Source organism: Quercus robur, chromosome 2 (assembly GCF_932294415.1).
Source record: "Quercus robur chromosome 2, dhQueRobu3.1, whole genome shotgun sequence".
NCBI lineage: Eukaryota > Viridiplantae > Streptophyta > Magnoliopsida > Fagales > Fagaceae > Quercus > Quercus robur.
The window spans coordinates 46,643,828-46,659,130 of NC_065535.1; the positions used below are offsets into that span (position 1 = coordinate 46,643,828).

The window sequence follows — 15,303 nt, forward strand, 5'->3', positions numbered from 1 at the left end:
ATAATAAAAAAATTTGGCATTGCTGTCCGTACCGTCTCATATTTGAGACGGTACTGTAGCATGTTTCAAATTTTTGAAACATTTAGAACAGTTGATGAGGCTTGAATAGTGGTGTTTGGTGTGTCAAATGCCAAATATTTGGCATTTGACACACCTGATAGGAATGCTCTTAGACATAAAGAGAAAAATAGGTTCAATATTTTTGCATCTCTTTTCTATTAGTCATTTACAACCAACATCTCTTTTCCCTCTACTATCACATAAATATCACATAAAAAAGGCTCACAACTAAAGAAAAAAATTCACTACTATACAGATATAAACAAAGAGTGAAGAAAAAATACATTCTTTGTCAAAGACTACAAGAGAGTTCAACTTAAGGAGGGGAAAAAATCTCCCTATCCTCACATTTACATTCACATTAATTCATCATCTTAGCTTAGATAAATAAATATAAATGTTCTCCCACTGATGCTTCAACTTATCCTCAAGCCCTCAACCTTCATTCATGGTGCAACTTCAAATGCTCTAATTTTGGCATCAATGCTAATTGCCTTTGCAAGTAAAATTCATGAATTAATTAAAAAGAAATGGCACATGGTTGCTGAAAGTAATATACGTGTGACATCAACACTAACGGAATTAAACAAGAGATGCTTATACATCATTACATTTGCTTCTTGTTATAATTGATTCTACATCAGTAAAACCTCTCATTACAAGTAAGATGCTATAAAGCAACCAATGAAAGCCAATCAGTACATCCCTCAACATAACAACAAAACAAGCAACGGACTATAACTTCATATATACATTATAACCTGTAACTTCAACTACCAACTATGAAAATACAACTATCACCATCTAGAATAACACATCAGCTCAAGGCAAAGCAGAATGTATTGGAACTGAAATTGTAATGCCTATTCATTACAACAACCACAACAACATTAAAATAAAATAAAACAATAAATCAGCCACATTTGTGCGAGAGAGAGAGAACCTTAAGATGGGAGAAGGTCAAATAGGCAAGCAAGCATCGTTGTTGGTGGTGGTGTGGGACTCGGTGGTTGCTGCTACCATGGAGATTTGGCCATGTTTGCCCCACAAAAAGGTGTGTTAGAAGAAATAGAGATTTTCAAATTTGGTGGAGGTAAAGCAGAGAGAGAGAGAGAGAGAGAGAGAGAGAGAGCTGAAGAGAAGAGAAAATGGAGAAAATGAAAGAGAGGATTCTGAAATTTGCAGCATATTAAACATTTAAACCCAAATCTGACTTGCCATTCACATCCCCAAAATTTTGAATTTTTTTGAATTTGCTTTCACCATTTTATAAGTTAACAGAAGTTAGGATTATCAATGGTTATTGTGCTGATGTGGCAGTTAGGATGATGTAATCTTTTTTTTTTTTTCTACCGTGGCATCAGCTTACTGGTTGGGACTACAAGGTTAGCAAGCTGACCTTGCAGTCCCAGACTAGCTAAGAATTTCCCTAGAATGACTGTATGTCAGTATGTGATGGACGTATCATATGCATTTAACAATCAATTTAAAATGTTTTATGGTCTAATATATATAAAGGAAATGAAAGAAGAAATGAGAATAAGAGAATGGAAATAAAAAATTCATGTTTTATCTTTTTGCCCTTGAAAGTTACTAATACAAAACCGTAAATACTTATGAATTGTGAGGATAATTTAAGGGTCTATTAGTAATTGAGAAAAAAAAAACTTTTTTTTACCCTTTATTTATGGGGTAGTTCACAATTACTCTCATAGACTAAGAAATTAAGCAATGCCCCCTCCCCCCCCCCCCCCCCCCCCCCCCCCCCCCAACAATTGAGAATGAACAAATACTCTCTTAATGTTAGATAAACAGTTAACACATAACATAATTTTTTGATTCTTGAAATATTCCACGTGTTATCTGTTGGAGGGGTGACCTTACTAGACTTGAATATGTTTGGGGAGTTGTGTTTGGAACTCAACATTAGGTCACGTAGTCCAATGGCTTTCGGCGTATTTTTAGGCCTACAAAATGGGTAAAGCCCAAAGTCTAAGAATCATGATAATGGTTGAATAAATAAATAATGTGTTTGATATAATATCTTTGATTAATAGTTGTAATAGTAGTTGAAATAAAGTAAGATGTATTTAAAGGTGAAGTAATCATGTATTCAATAATGTAGATTTAGAGATATGGAAACATAGTGACTTATCTTTGTATGGTTTGTAGCTCCAACTGTATAGCGTCAATCAGTTGATAGTATTCTAGCAAAATGACTCCGACGATGGAGAGACAGTTTACCATGATAACTTCAAGATTGAAGGGGAAAAAATGGGTGCAAATGGAGGGAGAGAGAGTATGTCCAGCTGTGTGTAGAGGCTGGTTAAGTTTGTCTCCTTATCATGCACTTAAATGAATTTCCCCTTGATAATGCCCTTTTAGTTATTGTGAAGCTATGAATAGTAATGCCTTCCATGGGAAGGGCTTTTATAAGATAGGTTTATGCCTTCCATGAGAAGGGCTTTTAGTATGAGTATTTGATATCTCTTAAGAAGTATAGAGGTGGTAAAAGACATAAATGTTTTGTGGGATGTAGTAGCATTGTAAATTGTACGGGTTTGTAATATTTATGAGAAATATGTATGGAAAAGTTATGAGAGATATAATTTGTAAGATGTATGAGAGATATATAAGATGATAAATGAATGATATTAGAGCTGCTAGAAAGATTATAGTGATAGTTTGTGTTGCTTTCCAAGATATGAGATTTTATAAGAGAAGTGGAGAAAGAAATGTTTAGAGATATGGGACGCAAGATAGATGTATTTTCTGAATATAGAGAGCGAGAGAATGAGCATAAGATGAGTAATGGTATAATAGAGCATTTAGCAATGTTGTTGGGATTTGTTGCTGGGGGTGGATAAAGGCTTATGAGTAGTGATATGAGGGGCATTTTGTCAACTAAAGGCTGAAGAGCTTAGTTTCTAGTTTAGAAACTAAGAACTCAAAACCTCATTAAGAGCTTAAAAAGATAATTACAGGGAGAGAAAATAGAGAAGTTTATGAGAGAGTTATTTTTCTCTATTGGTGTACTTTGGTGTGTTGATGAAGGATTCTATTTATAGCTGAGTTTAAGGGAGTATTTAGCAAAGAATTTTAGTAAAAATCTGTCCCAATTAGCAATAAATCTTCAAAAATCCATCCTAGGATTTGGCTGAAAATGGTATGTTCAGCTTTAAGGAGCTTTTGCTATTTTGGGTAATATTAGCTAGAGGAAAAATCAGCAAAAAAGGAAAGGATTCTAGCAAGAAAAAGATAGTTTCTTTGGTTGGTTTTGGTTTTTAGTCAAATAAGGAAATTCTGTAATATTAAGGCTGCTGGGTCAGCTGTCCCATTAGTTCTAAAACAACTGTCCCAACTATTTAAAAAGCTGCCACGGCTATCATAAGACAGTTGTTACTTAAGGCTGAAGTAGATGAGGCCTGCTGGATGATGTCAGGTTGCTGGAGAGAATATTCAGCATTTATTTCATGAATTTAGTTGAAAATGGTAAGATCTCTTTTAAGGATATCTTTCTATTTTGGGTATAGCAACTAGCTGGTGATGTCACTTTCAGCCAGGTGTTGAGTGCTGAACACATTGCTGGAAAGGTTTCCTCTTTTGGCTATTTCTATTTTTGGTCCAAGATTCTATTACAATACATTTTTAGTAAGTAATAGAATGGTTGATTGATAGTTAATAAAGCTTTAGAGACCTAGTCAAGGTCTCATTATGTTGTGACTTAATCTTGGTGAGCAAAAAGAGCATTTAATGCTCTACTTTGGCAACTGGTAGGGGAATATTGGTCTGATTATGACAGATGGCAGCTGGGTATTAAAGATATTATCAATATTTTATATTTAAAGATTAAAGATAGCCAATTAAATTTAGCCATGTTTGAATTGGATTTTAGCTGAAAATAGTAATATAGTTTGTGTAGAATAATATAATTAGGTTTCTAAATTCGTATAAGAACAGATGGAGATTGAATGAATAGTTATTTTCTCAGCATTTAGATGGTTAGAGATATTGAGTATTTGTCATATGATAAATATTAAGTTTTAGGAAAAGAGAAATGAGGAGTTTTATTATTTTAAGTGTTATGTGATAAGAAAGGTTTACCATATGTTACCCGTTACACACTGACTCGTCAACAGTTCAAGGAGTTGGAGAAGACACGCCAAGCAACATGTTTCTTTTATCAACTTTAAACTACTGGAGCTTTATTGAACACACTTCTTGGCCCTCCAAACCATGACTTCCAAAGTTTCCTCAAAGAGACTCATGAGCTTGGATCATGAGTCAAAGATGAGATGACGTATCTTGGGCTTTGTTGTCATTTTATGTAAATATGGGCGTTGTTGGAGAAGCCGCTTTCCAAATATGAGAGAGGTAATATGGGCCGTGAGTTTTGATTCATTGCTTGAGCTTGATCCATATGTTGTTGTTGATGATGTCATGGGTTATGTAAGGTTGAATTTATTCAACCATCTAATTGGCTTTATTCCGTGCCAAATTTGCTTGTAATTCAGCATTTAGTAACCCTGTATTTAGGTGGGTTTGTTGTAAGGATAGTAAGTGAGATAGAGTGAAGATTGCTCAAGAGTGTGCAAGAAAACAGAGACTCGCGGCTGGGACTCGCGGGTGACTCGCGGCTGCAAGCCGCCAAAAGCAGCACACGTGCCAAGCATGCTGAAAGATGAACAGTCATGCTAGCTGGAGCACTACAGGACAAAACAGGACAACTGGCCATACGGTTAACTCGCGACTGGATCTCGCGACTTAGTCAAGCCGCGAGGGCAAGCCGCGGGCCACCCCTGTTTTTGTAAAACCTGACGTTTCACATTCCTCTCCCACTCCAGTATAAATACCCCTTTTACCCACGATTGAAAGAGAGCTTCCAGAGAGAATTTTGAGAGAGAAACCCTAAAGAAAAACAAGATTGTTTCACCCACAATCTCTACCTTAGAGTCTCTTCAAATTCCTCAACTCTCTTCCTCTCCATTGTCAAATCCTTGAGAGGCATTATACCAAGCCTGGTTCTCACCATCATCATCACTGTGAGACAGTTGTTTGGATTTCTGGGAAGCAGTTAGGAAGGAACCAATCTTCATTGGTTGATGCTACGGTCTAGTAGCGGAATCCGGGAAGCTAGAAAAGAAAAAGGTTCGGCGCAACCTCGTTGGAGCAAGAAGCTTGGAGGGCTTAGGTGCACTGGGTAGATTAGGCTTGGAGGGTCTATTGCTGTCCTTGTATCCCAACTGTATTTTCTAGTGGATTGTTTACCGCTTGGAGGGCGGCGGAGAGGCTTTTCGCCGAGGACTTCGGTTTCCTCTTCGATAACACATCGCGTGTTGTCTTTGTGTTTGCATCTTCCTTCCTCTCTATCTTTGCCTATTTATTATTTGCTATGGTTTTATTTTGTTATGGCTTAGATAGTCTTTAACCAATTTCGTATTATAGCATGTGTTAAGTTTCCGCACACTAGTTGTTTGACATATTGCTTGTATTGGTTAAGTTGTTATTTGGGGGTCTAAACGTTCAAAGGTGTTTTGTACACGTTTTTTGAACTTTCAATTGGTATCAGAGCAGGTACACTGCTATTGGTTTCATTACCATTGTGTGATCCTTGACTCCCTTTTGAGATGGATAGGTCTCAATCCCTAAATGCACCTCCATATTTTGATGGTAGTAATTATGCTTTTTGGAAGGTTCGCATGAGAGCTTTTCTGTGTTCTATTGATGAATCCGTTTGGGATGCTGTTGAGATTGGTTGGACCAAACCTGAGGCAGCCAAATCCACATGGGATAAGGCAGCACTTGCTGCATCTAATGCTAACAGTAAAGCACTCAATGCTATTTTCTGTGGTGTGTCTCCAGATGAATTTCACAGGATTTCTCATATTACCGTTGCCAAAGAAGCATGGGAGATTTTGGAAACCACCTATGAAGGCACGAAGAAAGTGAAAGACACCAAGTTGCAAATGCTGACCACTCGGTTTGAGGAGCTCAAAATGAGTGAGGATGAGTCTTTTGACTCTTTCTATGGGAAGCTAAATGAGGTGGTGGTCAGTAAGTTCAACTTGGGGGAGAAAACGGAGGATTCAAAGATTGTAAGGAAGATCCTTCAATCATTGCCGGAAAGTTTTCATGCTAAAGTGACAGCAATTGAAGAGAGCAAGGGCCTTGATGACATCAAAGTACAGGAGCTGGTTGGTTCTCTGCAGACTTATGAGATGTCGCTGCCCAATCAACGGAAGAGTAAATCTCTTGCTCTAAAGACCATTAATGAGAAGGTGGAAGATCAAGACTCATCGGGAGAAGATATGGTTGACAAAGATGTTGCATACCTTGTCAAAAATTTCAGAAAGTTCTTGAAATTCAAAAATAATAGCAAATTTGATGATAAAAGAAAATTCCAAAGTTCTGGAAGGGAGAAGAGGGAATTGAAAAAGAAAGATGGAAAAGAATCCCAACCCACACAAGGTGTCACTTGTTTCGAATGTAACGGGCATGGACACTTTAAGAAGGAATGTCCGAATTATCTGAAATCGAAAGGTAAAGTGTATGCCACGACCTTGAGTGACTCGGATTCGTCTGACTCAGAATCTGAAGAGAGCTGTGATGGAGAGGGGAACTATTCGGCTTTTATGACTATTGCTCATGTTGAGTCTTTAGATGAGTTGAATCTGCTTGTACGAGACCTTGGAGAACATAGTGATGATGAATCACTAGGAATTGTTGAAGAATCGGATGCTGAAGAAGATGAAAGCACAGCAAATCTTCAAGAGAATTATAACTCACTCTTGGAGAAGTCGGGTGAGTATACAAGGATGGCCAAGGCTGCTGTGAGAAAAATGAAGAAGGCTGAGGAGGACTACAAAAGTCTCCTAATCCGATATAGGGAGGCCAAATGTGAGATAGAAACACTGAATGGTGAGTTGTCCGAAGCTTACACAAAGGTGAGATTTCTTGAGAATGAGGTTGTGCCAGCAAATGCTAAAATAGAGAGGGTCACCACCAAGAAGCTAGATGATGTTATCTCATCTCAAAAGAGCTTTTCAGACAAATCCGGATTGGGATATACCGGAGGAAGTAGTTCATCTGGAAATATCACTAAAGAAGTGAAGTTTGTAAAGGCCAAAGATCCAGTTGTAGCTGACCTTACTAGTGAGAAGCTCGAGGTGGAGGAGAAGAAGAATGTGGTGAACCAACGGATGCTGAATCCCCGTAATCAATCTGTGGGCAGGTCTGAATCTCGTGCCAAGTCACGTCCACGACCACAAAGAGGTCCTAGAGGAACTTATGTGTGCCATTCTTGCGGACTTCAAGGGCATACTCGACCAAATTGCCAAAAGCTGAGAGCAAAGAACAGTGCAACTTCTCAAAGGTCAGGAGGACCCAGAAATGATAGGAGAATTTGGGCAGGTGATCAATCTAGAGATCAAAATGGAGATCCCGGAATGATGAACGTGATGAAGATGATTGGTGCATTCACCAACTGCTTGGAAAGTTTCTCACGAAGGTTTGAAAGCCCTAACTCCCGTACCCAATCCTATACGGAAATCACCCCAAACGCAAGTGACGTGTGGGTGAAAAAGGGTACTCATGCATAAGCATTACAACATGTTCATGCATTAATACTTCCTATGCTTTGTGACAATGTTTGTTTGGTTTGCTTGCTGTTTTTGATGTTGGTTGTTTGATTGTCTACTTGTGAATATTTTTAATTTTGTTTTATCAATCTTTTTGTTTCTTGTGTCAAAAATCCAAAAATCACAAAAAAAATTGGAAAATCAAAAAGCTTGATTGACTTTGTTGAGCTTTGTCTCAAAACTTGTTTTGTCTTGTACCTTTGTGCTAATGGCTTTGTGCATTTTCGAGCATTGCTTGTTTTCATGCACTTATATCACTGTGGGAAAAATCTTGAAATCTATGTGATTGTTGTAAATAGATCTTCAAACTTGTCATGAATGATTAGTGAATGGTTATGTTGATCTTGAGACATGCATAAACTTGTGTCTATATATCTTCCCACTCTTTATTTTTGTTTTGCTAAAAAGAGCTCACCAAATGTAAATCTCCAAATGAAAAGAGATATTGAGCTGCAAAAGCCTGTCGCACATTCTAGTATTCGACTAGGAAAAAGGGTAAGCGACCTTATATTAAAGTGAATGTTTATTCAAAAAGCCAAAGGCTTGTTCATTAAAGTGAAATGTCAAATATCACTCTCACAATGAGAGGTGATTGCCTCAAAAGATCAAAAAGATCAAATGTTATGATTAAAAGTGGAGTAAAATGTAAAGCTCCAAGTCATGTTATCAAGTTTTGTGGGAGGTCATATATACATATTTCTATGATTGAGATAGGTCACATGATCTAGTGCTAATTGTGTATACCTTGGTTGAATCGATCATTGAAGCTTCACATTAGACGAAGGACTATCTCATTGGTGATATCCACACACAACACACAAATATGATTTGAACTCCCTGCCTCCATTATTTCTCTTTGTTTCGTCCTACACTAGATCGAATTTGTAAAGATGTCATCAAATCAACTGAGGTTTAAAGGTATTCAAGACGATTTGATCCATGATGGATGATTTGGTCTGGTTTGGGGTTGTGGACTTATGGTGGTCCTGGGTTGGGTGAAAAAGAGAGAGAGAGAGTGGAGGATAGAAAGAGTGAGGATTTCAGCGACAACTCTGACAATGACTATGGTGGGTTTGGAGGCAGTGGTACTTAACAGGGGTGTTTTAATTTTATGGGAGTTGATTTTCTGAAATAGGGAAGTATTAAGGAAGAATTTGTGTAGTAGATTCTATTCATGATTTTGTGAAAACTCTATGAAAATATGATGTGGCATGCTAGTACCACATCCTTATCAAATTCGAACTCTAAATGAATTACTTCATAATCAACCACAGTTATAATAAATACCTATTAATAAGTATCATTATTTTCAACTTTCATATTTAGAAAAAAAAAATAAAATAGAGATCATTATACTTTTGTTGAACTTTACAGTATATTGCATGAGTTAATAACTAGTTAACAGTAAATGAATAACCTGACATTCAAAACCATAAAAGAGTGTAAATTTAAGAAAAACACAAAAAAAAAAAAAAACTTAAAAAAGAAAACAAAGCACCAAAAAAAGCTTTCAGCAAATATCAATCATCAAAACCTAAAGATACAATGCCAAGAGACTAATTTAATAATAGGTTTTGATGATTAATATTTGTAGAGAGCTTTTATTGTGTCTTTTTTTAAATAATAATAATAATAATAATTCTTTTATGATTTTGAATGTTGAGTTAGTTGTATTATTCTTAACTAGTTAATAATTTGTCCAATATATAGGAAAATTTAACAAAAATATAATATTCTCTCTCTCTCTCTCTATATAAATATATATATTCTTTTTTTTTTAATATGAAAGTTAATAAGGATGATACTTATTAATAGATATTGATAGGGATGTTTTTACTAGGACCCAAAGACGTCATGCAAGGGAAATCGACGGCACCTTCAGGTCTGTCGGTCCCTCAGGAAAATATGGATGGACTAGAGCGACGACATAGTAAGCGATGAGGCCACACTGAATCCCGATGGGGCAAAATGTCTGACGGCCAAATGGAAGGCTGACGGGGAGAATTGAGAGCCGACGGGTCCAGCATGGCCTTACTTGACCTTCATGAAAATTTACACAAGGAAACATCTTGCTAATCACGCAAGGTAAACCTGCTACAAATTCATATCTCCCTCATATGGAAAGACACCCTATAATCTCAAAAACCCTAGTATCAGATCTTCTCCATAAGGAAAAATCCCCACTCTCAAGGGATCTTGGTTCCCACCAACTGCTATATAAACACCAAACCTCCACTTTTCTCAAGTATGCAGAAACTCTCTAGCTCTCTCACTATAGAGTTCATATAGGCTTCTCATTCACTAACTTGACCTTTAAAGGGTTTTTGGTTAGTACCACACCGGTGCCTTCTGTTTGGTCTCTTTATTCTTATTCATAAGTACCCATCGGAGTGACTTGAAGCCTACAACTCACTGACGATTTCAACACATCATCAGTTGGTGTCGTTTGTGGGAGACGAGTGATAAGCCATATCGCCACTTCAAAGACAAAGAGTTGTATGGTCCTGACACGATCAATGGCCACTACTAACCAAGAGATTGGGAACCTGCCCAGTGCATTGGAGAGGCAGGTACAAACCCTTGCCGCAGTGGTTGAATGACTCACTTAGTGAAACCATGAGTTGGAACGACAATTAGAGCAGTGGAATAATCAGGAGCCGAACAATCAAAATGACAGACATGACAGGGACGAACGTGACAACAATCGTCCCCCAACGAATGATCACCAAGGAAGGGATGACCAAGAGGAAAGCAATGCCTTCAGTAGATGAGATCAGCTGGATACCAGTCATCCCTCTGAGCTGGAAGTCGGTGCATTGCGCATGGCACAAGAGATGTAGATGATGAAAGAAAAAATGGACATGATGATGAATGCCCTAAAAGGATGGGTATCCACCAACTTGGATGAACTATTTTAGCGGATCGACTTGCCCTTCATAACATAGGTGACTTCTTTCCTTCTTCCAGCCAAGTTCCGAATGCCATAGGTGGAGGTATATGATGGTTTGCGGGACCCACTAGACCATTTAGAGTCATTCAAAACCCTTATGCACTTGCAAGGAGTTCTAGATGAAATTATGTGCAGGGCCTTCCCTACTACTTTGAAAGGGCCAGCGAGGGTATAGTTCAATAAACTTACCCCAAACATTGTCTCCACCTTTAAGAAGTTGAGTGGACACTTTGTCATGCAATTCATCAAGGGACAAAGACACAGAAGATCCTCAGCGGCCATACTAAGCATTACGCAACAAGAGGATGAAAGCCTAAGGTCATACGTAACCCGTTTCAACAAAGAGGCCTTCTTGATTGATGAAGTGATGACAAAGTCCTTGTTACTGCCTTCACGCGTGGGTTACGACTAGGGGAGTTTCTCTTCTCCTTCTATAAAAATGACCCAAAGACAATGGTTGAGATGTTGTACAAAGCCATGAAATACATGAACGCCGAAGACACGATGATAGCCCGACGGGATGGGCCAAGGAAGAGACAGAGGCGAAATGACCTTCGTCTAGACAAAAATAGAAAGGTAGCTCAAACGAATGAGCGAAAGGAAAACAAGATATCAAAACCCTTATCGGGGAGGATGGTAAACTTCACCCCCTTGAATACCCCACTGGATAAAGTCCTCATGCAGATAAGGGATGACATGACTCTAACATGGCCAAACAAGCTGAAGGGCGATCCAGGTAAAAGGCCCTAGAACAAGTTTTGTCGCTTCCACCGGGACTATAGGCATGGCATCTCTTAGTGCTACGACCTCAAGTAGCAGATCAAAAACCTCATCAAGTAGAGGAAGTTACAGCGGTTCGTCAGGGGCGGTGAAAACCTGCCAAGGGACCCCGAGCCCAACCAATGGGCTAAAGAAAGGCCTAAAGCCTCGCTTGGAGAAATAAGGATAATCGTAGGAGGAAGCACTATGGTAGGATCATCTAAAAAGGCGAGGAAGACATATTTATGTATGGTGAAGAGTGTCCAAATATCTGGACAGCCCCCTAAGGTAGCAAGGGTTGACAACCTCGTCATCAACCTCAAAAAAGATGACGCTAGGCGACTACACCACCCACATGACAACTCCTTCGTTATCAGCCTGTCAATTGCAAATTTCAATACCTGATAAGTTCTTGTAGATAACGGGAGCTCGGCAGATATCTTCTACTACCCAGCATTCTAGCAGATGAGGATTGACAAAAAACACCTCCTACCATCGGACGCGCCAATAATAGGTTTTGGTGCACCCAAGGTCTTCCCCGTAAGGTCCATCACCTTGCTGGTAACCATTGGGACATACCCTCAGTAGCTCACTAGGGAGGTTAGTTTCCTTATGGTTGATTGTTCATTTACCTACAATGCCATCATTGGTCGACCCATGCTTAACGCATGAAGGGCAACTACATCCACATACCACCTGCTGGTTAAGTTCCCAACGGAGTAGGGAATAGAGGAGGCACGAGGGGACCAGATGGCCTCCCGCGAATGTTATATCTCCATGCTAGAAATGGATGATCATCTATAAGCACTAAACATCGAAGAGAGAAGAGTAATAGTAGAGCCCACGGAAGACCTAGAGGAACTCCCCTTGGATGATCACCTTCGGTTCGCAAAAAGCTTGCCCTCTTCCTAAAGAACAATTTAGACATCTTCACTTGGAGTCACAAGGAAATGCCAGGCATCAGCCCTAGTACCATGGTACATAAGCTCAACGTATGCCCAACCGTCCCATCAATCCAATAAAAGAAGAGGGTCTTCGCCCAAGAAAGGGACAAAGCCATAGCCGAAGAAGTACACAAACTGTTGAAGGCAGATTTCATTAGGGAAGTCTACTACCCGAAATGGTTGGCCAACGTGGTCATGGTAAAAAAAGCAAATGGCAAGTGAAGAATGTGCGTGGACTTCACAGACCTAAAAAGAGCGTGCCCGAAGGGCAGCTATCCACTCCCATGCATTGACCTCCTCGTGGACTCTACGGTTGGCCACCAATTGTTAAGTTTCATGAATGCCTTCTCCGGATACAATTAAATCAAGTTGGATGAAGCAAACTAAGAGAAAACCTTATTTGTCATAAGCCAAGGACTCTTCTGCTACAAAGTCATGCCATTTTGATTAAAGAATGTAAGGGCGATGTACCAAAGGCTTGTGAACAAGATGTTCGCACAGCAGATCTGGCGAAATGTAGAAGTATACGTAGACAACATGTTCGTAAAGAGCACACGGGAAGTCAGCCATTTAGTCGACCTTTAGGAAACATTCGATACCCTTCGCCTCTATGATATGAAGCTCAACCCTAGTAAATGTGTGTTCAGCATGGCGTTAGGGAAGTTCTTGGGCTTTATGGTGTCACGGCACGGGGTGGAAGCTAATCCCGACAAGGTTTAGGCTAAAATGGAGATGGCTCCTCCAATGAACATCAAGGAGGTGCAAAGCCTGAATTGCAGGGTTGCCGCCCTTAACCGTTTTGTCTCTAGGGCAATGGATAAGTGTTTAGCCTTCTTCGAGGTGCTAAGGAAGGCTTTTGAGTGGATCTACAAGTGCTAGGGGGCATGAAGAACTGAGGCGTACCTCGTGTCCCCACCATTGCTCAGTCCTTCCAAGCCTGGTGAAGAGCTCTCCCTCTACTTAGTTGTATCCCCAACGGCCGTTAGTTTCACTCTTATATAGGAGGAAAACTGAGTGCAATTACCCCTATACTACACCAGCCGGGCATTCTAGGGAGATATTCCCCAAGGGAGAAGCTGGGCATCGCACTAATCACAGCTGCCTGGAAACTCAGGCCGTACTTCCAACTGCACACCATTATAGTCCACACAGACAAGCCGCTGCGAAAGACAATGAACAACTCGAAGGTAGTAGCACGACTGTTTCTTTGGGCGATTGAGCTTAGTAAGTTCGATGTCCAATATCGACCTAGGGCTGTAATCAAAGCGTAGGCTTTAGCTGATTTTATTGCCAAATTCACGACAGGAAAAGAAAAAGAGAAGAAATTGTTGTCATGGATGATATGGATAATCTGTTCGTCTAACCAACGGGCCGGAGGAGCTACGGTCCTACTACGGTCGCCGGAGGGAGATACAATAGAATGAGCGGTTTGCCTCCAGTTCTCAATGACCAATAATGAGGTCGGACACATCAATGGCGACTATTAGGTGAAAAAGGGAATGTATGAAAGAATACTTAAGCATGGTCAAAAGCAAGGTGAGTGAGGAATTCTCGGTTAAGTTCGTACAAATCCCAAGGGATGAGAACAAACAGGTAGACCGTTTGGCCAAAGCAACATCCCCTGAGTATACAGACGTCACCAATCAGGTACTATCTTTTATCCAATATTCCCCTACCATTGACAAAGTAAAAGTACAGGTTATCCCCCTTGGAATTGACTGGATGATGCCGATCATATCCTATCCCAAGAATGGGACATTGCCAGAAGATCGCAATGCTTCCCGTAGGTTGAAGGTACAATCTTCATGTTTCATCATGATGAGGGATGTCCTTTACAAAAAGGGTTTCTCCCATCAGTATCTGAGGTTCCTGATCCTTGACGAAGCAGACTATGTCATGAGAGAAGTACATGAAAGAATATGTGGGAACCATTCGGGGGCATGCTCACTGGTTCACAAGTTGATATGAGCTAGATACTACTGGCCCACTATTCAGAAGGATGCCCAGTCCTATGTGAAGGTGTGTGACAAGTGTCAATGCTTCAACAACATTATATGGTAACCAACTAAGGAACTTACACTGATGAGCACCCCCTGGCCTTTCGTCCAATGGGTATTGGACATAGTTAGGCCCTTTCCCATCGTCGTATGGCAACTTAAGTTTCTTGTTGTAGGGATTGACTACTTCACTAAATGAGTTGAGGCAGAACTATTGGCCACTATCACAGAGAAAAATGTCCAAAGCTTCGTCTGGAAGAACATCATTTACCGCTTCGAAACCCCTAAGGTCATCATCTCTGACAATGGAAAGCAATTTTACAATGACGTATTCAGAGATTTCTGCCAATAGTTAGGGATCAAGAATCATTACTCTTCTCCTACTCACCCCCAGGCCAACAGATACGTTGAAGTCACAAACCGATCCCTTCTCAAGATGATTAAGACTTGACTTAAGGGGGTAAAGGGCATATGGCCAGATGGGTTAGCTGGTGTCCTGTGGGCATATAGGACAACGATTCGCACACCTACAAGGGAGACACCTTTTCACCTCGCATACGGACATGAGGCTGTCATCCTAGTGAAAGTGGGACTAACCAACCATCGAGTATCCCACCATGATAAAGGAAGGAATAAAGAAGGGATGCACCTACAGTTAGATCTTCTTGACGAAGTTAGAGTAACGGTAGAATAGAGAATGATTCGTTATCAGGACCTTATGGCAAAGCACTACAACACCAAGGTCGGGCTTCGTTATTTTCAGGTCGGGGACCTAGTCCTAAGGAAGGTAACAACGGCCACCAGAGATCCCTTATAGGGTAAGCTAGGCCCCAATTGGGAGGGACCCTACATGATTGCCGACTGCCATAGGAAGGGGACTTTCTACTTGGAAACCCTTAATGGGCAGAGGCTTCATCACCCATGGAACACCGAGCACTTCAGGAAGTACTACCAGT

At 40.1% G+C, this 15,303-nt stretch overlaps 1 long non-coding RNA gene across 1 annotated transcript; it reads right to left on the bottom strand.

The window, feature by feature from the left end:
• Positions 1–188: 188 nt before the first annotated feature.
• LOC126713792 (uncharacterized) lies at positions 189–1,495 on the bottom strand. Its single transcript, XR_007651434.1, has 2 exons — positions 1,004–1,495; positions 189–554 (listed from the first exon to the last, which is right to left on the bottom strand). It is a non-coding gene; the product is annotated as an uncharacterized LOC126713792 (long non-coding RNA).
• Between the last annotated feature and the right edge of the window lie 13,808 nt (positions 1,496–15,303).